Below are 7136 nucleotides of genomic sequence, written 5' to 3'. Positions count from 1 at the left end.
CTAGAGATTGTATGTACTTTTGATGTACTTTGTACAAACTCCACAGTAATGGTGGACTATAACTATAAAAGCAATCTTCACTTGCTAAATGTACTGCAAAAAAGGTCAGTAAGGATAATTCATAATGCCGCCTACAGAGAACATACTAACTCCTTATTTCTAAAATCACAAATACTTCAACTTGCTGATATAGTTCATCTTCAAACAGCTAAAATAATGCATAAGGCTAAAAATAACCAATTAGCTAAAATGTCATCCAATACTTCTCTACAAGAGAGGAGAAATATGATCTCAGGGAAGAAGTACATATGAAACCCTTCTATGCTAGGACTACGTTATGCTAGCCATAGCATTTCAGTATGTGGAATCAAACTATGGAATGGATTGAGTAAGGACCTCAAACAATGCACAGCGATGAGCCAATTCAAGAAACAATACAAGCAGTTGATGTTTGCTAAATACAAGGATGAAGAGTCTTGAACCAGTCATGATGTGCTATATATATCACTATATTGACACTTACTATGGTACCCATTATGGCATTGGATGCTCATATCACCTCGTAATTCGGTACGAGGTGCATTATTAAAACAAAAAAAAGATAAATATATATATCCAGCTGGATATATAAATATATAAATATACTCACAAATAGAAATCATATTATTATTTTTTTTAATTAAATCAAATAAAAAAAAACCTTAAACTGTATTATGGAAAGCAGGAAGTGAACAAATGTAACCGTTACAGATTGTAAAAGTGCCAGATGGAGGGGTAGGATTTAATAAGCTTTGCTTCTTCCTACTCCTTTTGGACATGTGGAACTGTGAACTGATTATGTGATGCATGCAATTGTAATCTGATGCATGTTCAAATGGAATAAAACCATTACCATTACCAATGGTGTTGTTCAAACTGGTATCCATAATGTCTAATATCATCCAATGGGTTCTGGAACTGCTCTAGTCCCAGCAGAATGCAACTTTCAGAAGGCGGTTTCAGCAGGTCTTCCATTGATACACCAATGGTGTTGTGTCTCGGTGTAAAGGAGCTTTTGCCCTTCTGTTAGTCCATGAGAGGAGTGATCATCATCTACTTCTGGAGGGACATTGTCCTAAATGGTGGAAAAAGAAGCACTGCAATAAATTCTACTCAAACCTGTTTTGGCAGACTGCACTTAGCATGGACCAAAAAACAAAAATGTACGTTTTGCCGCATCTGTACCATTGTAAAGGATTATGCTCTTTTATCTTGTATTTGGTTGATATCTGTCTTTTTCCTGAAAGAAGACAAACATGAACAACTCATCAAGAAAGACAGGGATGGAGGAAAAACAGATTTTGACACTGAAGTTTTGTCTCACTAGTTTTACTGTATTGTCTCTCTGGCCATCACCTTCATCACGTTCTTAAGAATGATGAATAATAAGACAACTAATGTAACTGTATGGGTGAGTAGAAGAGTTGTTTTGTTTAATACTGTAGTTTTGTCTCACCTGTAGCGTTGAGAGAGGTTCTGCCGTCAGCTCATCTTTTTGGTTGGTATCTTCGTTTTCCTGAGAGGAACACAAGTCCATCATTTTCTGAATAGATGAAAGAATAAGAGATGGGACTGAACCAATCCAACAGTGGCCTAATTTATTCAATGGGGAGTGTATGCACACACAGACATCTGTCAACTCTTTCTCTTCTGCACTGTGATGGAGCAGGTAGAGGAGACTCAGACACACATGCATACATATACATATACACTACACTATACTACACTACATAGCTGTATAAAAGGAGGCAGACATACGTAATTGGAAAGCAGTTCTTTTGGCTCACCCCAATTAATAATATAACTCAAATATTTCACCTTTTGTGTGAACATTTTGCAGTAATGTTTGGGGAATTAGATCATCTGATGAGTCTGAGGCAGACAGGTGATGGAGATCACTTGTGTGCCGGTCACTGACGGTCTTTTTTTTTTGCCCCCCATCTGCGCACTTTGGCTGGTGAGATAAGTCACTTGGAAAACTTTGCTTCAAGTACTGTCTTTTGAGAAAAATACAGTGAAGAAGGCTGACAGAGGATTTCCCTTTTTGCCATCATTGCATGTTCACACAGATCCATCCATCCATCCATTTTCTATATCGCTCACTCATGTCACGGACATGCCTATCCCAGCTGTCTTCAGGCGAGAGGCGGGGTACACCCTGGACTGGTGGCCAGCCAATCACAGGGCACATATAGACAAACAACCATTCACACTCACATTCATACCTATGGACAATTTGGAGTCGCCAATTAACCTAGCATGTTTTTGGAATGTGGGAGGAATGCAGCCTGTTCACACAGATCATTAAAAAAATAAATAAGTCTTACAGATAACTTGCACATATAGCAGGATAATAATAAATATAGCGACTTCTGATCAATCCATGTCAATTTCAGACTTAAAATAATGTACAGATGTAAGCCCCACACTTTTACGGTTAAACCACGCCCACTTTATGTCCCACCCACCCACTCCAAGTACAGATAATTTAGATGGGTGAAGAGATACAGGTGTACTCGCTCATCCCTAGTCAGTATTTTATCATCATAGTTCATATTGCATATCACACATCCTCAGTGGTGGAGCCAGAAGTCTCATTGGGGTGGCCAAGGTAAGGCCATTACTTTAATAACTGCCATCAGCTTATGCAATCATTGCAAATTCTAGCAAGAGCATTCACCAGCTCCAATACATCCAGAACAGCGCTGCTAGGATCCTGATGAGGGTGCGGGAATACGATCACATCACCCCCATCCTGGAATCACTGCACTGGCTCCCTGTGGAACTGACGATTGAATATAAGATCACCCTCCTCACCCACCAGTGTGTCCACGGTGACGCTCCAGCCTACCTAAAGGAACTCCTCCTCCCCCAGACCTCCTCACGCACCCTCCGCTCTAGCACAGCCAACCTCCTCAGGGTCCCCAGAACTGCACAGCATGGGCGATCGAGCCTTCTGCTCGGCTGCTTCCAGTCTGTGGAATGCTCTTCCCGACCATCTGAGAGCGCCACAGACTGTGGACTCCTTTAAATGGAGCCTAAAGACTTACCTTTTTATAAAGGCCTTTTCTTAGCCTTTTTAAAAAAAAAAAAAAATATATATATATATATATACACACCTTTTGTTGTGTTGTTTTATTGCTTCACTGTAGGTTTTATGCTTTCTTTGTAGCACTTTGAGATTTCTGTAATGTAAAGTGCAATATAAATAAATATATAATATAATAATACATTTATTATTATTATTATTATTAAATTCAGCAACAGTGTTTGTGAGGCATCTGTTCACAGCAGTCATCCCGATAGAGATTCTATTGGAGATCAGTCTTTGAGGGGGGAAACGAGGCAAAGGGTTTTGGAGGTTCCCACTTTCTCTATTTCAAATGCCTATGAAATGTTTGTTTTTTTTTTTGTCCAGCAGTAAACACACAAATTAACACATTTTGGAAAATAAGTATTTTTAATAGTGCGCAGACCTCACAGCTAGGAGACCAGGGTTCAATTCCACCCTCGGACATCTCTGTGTGGAGTTTGCATGTTCTCCCCGTGCATGCGTGGGTTTTCTCCGGGTACTCCGGTTTCCTCCCACATTCCAAAAACATGCTAGGTTAATTGGCCACTCCAAATTGTCCATAGGTATGAATGTGAGTGTGAATGGTTGTTTGTCTATATGTGCCCTGTGATTGGCCGGCCACCAGTCCAGGGGGTACCCCTTCTCTCGCCCAAAGACAGCTTGGATAGGCTCCAGCACCCCCGCCCCTCGTGAGGATAAGCGGGAGAAAATGAATGAATGAAGTATTTTTAATCTGACGTATCTTGCATTAAACAGAGGCTGAAAAATGATAGAAAATGTATTGCAGCTTCAGTATAAGTTTGTATGTTCGTGTGTCGTCAGTATAAGGGATGAGCGAGTACACCATATACATCTGTATTTGTTCACCCATCTAAATTATCTGTATCCTTAGCTGTACTTTGAGTGGGCGGGGTAAAAGCCGGAAGTGGGTGTGGTGTAACCTGACATGGGTGGGGCTTAAATATGTACGTTATTTTAGGTCTGAAATTGAAAGAAGTTGCTATAGTCATTATTCAATTATGTGTACTGTGTATGTGTGCGAGTGACCTGTAGGCTTTTATTATTTAATTTACTAAACAATGTACTCATTTTATATTTCTATTCTGCAAAAATGCCATCTTTGATAGAGTTGCATTTTAAATATAAAATGGTCACTGGTCACAAGTAGGTAGGAATATTAATGTCGGACTAACAATACTCAGTGATTTGCTGTTACAAAATAAAACTAATTCTCATCAGTCATACTCTGGGATGGATGTATTTCATTTTAGGTAACTTCTCCATGCATCTCATACAGTGCAGTATGCCACCATTAGAAATTTAACATTTTCTATGCCACTTATCTTCACCAAGGTCACGGGTAGGGATGAGCAGGATATTCGTTATAAAAAAAGGTTTTCCCACGCCAACGAAAAGGGAGATCAAGCACCAATGGGAAAACTGTAATGATGAAACAAAATCACACAAATGGCTGGGACACATACCTGTCCACTGGAACACCGGGAGAAGGAGACCACCTGAAGCCACAAAGATGGTGGGCACTACAGGAACAGTAGCCACAATATAACAATTAACCCACACCTTTCTACATAATTGGCATAATTGTTATGCTAACCTCCTCTCATTTCCTGAGGAGCCCCGGAACACACGAGGCGACCAGGAAGGGACGTACCTACGTAGGAACAAGCACGAGGCCGACACAATAACACGCCCCCTTTTTTAGGGGACCCTTTAGCCGTGATTGGCCCACAGTCTCAGCAGACAACACGCATGATGAGCTGCAGGACTCCATCCTGCTACAATCGCAAGGCAGTCATGCATAACAAGGCAGCAGTGGATCACTGAAAGACGAGACTAAACAGCCCACTACAAGCGTGAAAAAACGCAATATGCAGAAATACAAACGTTACCGTCAATGCTTCTGCCACGGCGCAAACAAAAGCAGCAGAAGCGATTTGCACTTCTCTATTGCCAGTGACACGCCACGCCACGCCAATCAAGCGAACAATAGACCTACACGCTTTAAAAACAAGCTAATTAGCGCAGCTGTGCGCCGTGGCTGCAAGTGATGCGTTCGTGGTACCGCCGACTGTAGGATTTTTGCACTTCCAAATGACACACTAGAAGAGTGAACTAAACCACCCCATTACAGCCACCCATCTCTTTTCTATGCCGCTTATCCTCATTAGGGTCCTCATTAGTATGCTGGAGCCTATCCCAAAGGACTTTGACACACTGGACTGGTCGCCAGCCAATCCCAGGCGGCATACAAACAAACCACCATTCACACCAGTCAACAATTAACCTAACATGCATTTTTATACAGAGATGTGGACCCAGGTCTTCCCCATCTCCTGACTGTGTGGCCAACAAGTGAACCCCTGGAACTCCGTGCCTCCCCAAGAGTGTCCCTTTAGGTACAATTTAATCATACGAGGTTCTTTTATTGTCCATTCATATAGCTGTGTTGCACCACCACTGTCCACCTTTATTTTTCATGGTTATATTCACATGAATACAAGCCTCAACTCTTGAATAAATGTATAGCTACTTTAGTATAAAACATTATTTTTCTGTAACTGTTATGGCATTTTCTCTCGAGCAACTATGAGTACATTCATTCAAACTGCCACAAACAATTGCCCAATAAGTACAACCATAGAACACAGAAAACTAATTACTTCTTCATAATTCACCATAATTGTGCCCACTGACCCAATATAGTACACATAATAAAAATACATAAGGCATTTAAGACATAAATAAACTCATTTGTGTGTGTTGCCATAACACCAGCCAGGAAGGTTGGGTTGGGTAAGGTTGGGGGGTTCAGAGTTGAGTTTTAGCTTAGTGTTGATTACAGCCGTCTTTTTATTAGGGTTTCTCATGCCTGCTGTGAGATCATTTAAACTTGCAATAAAAGCCTGTTTTTTTTTCAGTGCTTACGTCTGGTGCTTGTGTGTCCCACAGAACATTACATGGACATTAGTGACACCTAGTGACCAGTGCAGAATACTACAGCATCTTTGATTCCATCTTCTGAATGCTTTACATTCATTCATTCATTTTCTACAGCTTATCCTCACGAGGGTCGTGGGGGATGCTGGAGCCTATCCCAGCTGTCTTCGGGCGAGAGGCGGCGTACACCCTGGACTGGTCGCCAGCCAATCACAGGGCACATATAGACAAACAACCATTCACACTCACATTCATACCTATGGACAATTTGGAGTCGCCAATTAACCTAGCATGTTTTTGGAATGTGGGAGGAAACCGGAGAAAACCCACACATGCACGGGGAAAACATGCAACCTCCACACAGAGATGGCGGAGAGTGGAATTGAACCCGGGTCGTGCAGCCCCGAATGCTTTACATATTTTAGTTTATTTCACTTAGATTATTTTTGTTTATTGTTTATGTGTTTCTGCTGGGAAATGCTTAAATTAAGCAAATAAAATACATAAAATGTGCTTCAATGTCTGTAATTTTTGACCGTAAATTTAGTCAACCACAAAAAAATGTTGTATGCATGCTGATCCCCCGGAAATCTGTACGGGGGTAACTCAGCTACAATTTTATTCTTCGTATTTGATTGAATTAACAGATAACAAAAAGAAAATGTTATTATTTAGTTTTAAAGATAAATCATGAAAAGCACAAATCGTTATCCGTTTTTTAGTGTTGGTTTCAAAGGGAAAAACAACTGAACAGATATGTATCATGTCAAGAAAATGTTTATTATATATTTGACAGTGTAAATCAAAACCCAAGCAGAGCATTTAATAAAGTTGATGCAGGGTTTTAGTATGTGTGTAGTTGTACCATACATTGTTTAGTCACTTAGTCACTAGAACAGAGCCATATCAGTTGAGAAACAAATCAAATCTTAAATGACTGCAGTTGTAATTTCATATGCTGACACTTGATGGCGCCCACACTTAGCTGTAGACTTCCAGTCATCTCAGTGGGAGGTAAAACCACAGATAATTGATGATATCCGCAATATCCTGAACATGCTGAAAT

General features: G+C 40.6%; 1 long non-coding RNA gene across 1 annotated transcript; it reads right to left on the bottom strand.

Moving 5' to 3' along the window:
* Positions 1–706: 706 nt before the first annotated feature.
* On the bottom strand, positions 707–5097 carry LOC131139805 (uncharacterized). Its single transcript, XR_009132300.1, has 5 exons — positions 4728–5097; positions 4597–4653; positions 1496–1555; positions 1225–1279; positions 707–1114 (listed from the first exon to the last, which is right to left on the bottom strand). It is a non-coding gene; the product is annotated as an uncharacterized LOC131139805 (long non-coding RNA).
* Positions 5098–7136: the final 2039 nt, after the last annotated feature.

The sequence above is a fragment of the Doryrhamphus excisus genome, chromosome 12 (assembly GCF_030265055.1).
Source record: "Doryrhamphus excisus isolate RoL2022-K1 chromosome 12, RoL_Dexc_1.0, whole genome shotgun sequence".
NCBI lineage: Eukaryota > Metazoa > Chordata > Actinopteri > Syngnathiformes > Syngnathidae > Doryrhamphus > Doryrhamphus excisus.
This window is presented reverse-complemented; position numbering and strand designations above follow the sequence as displayed.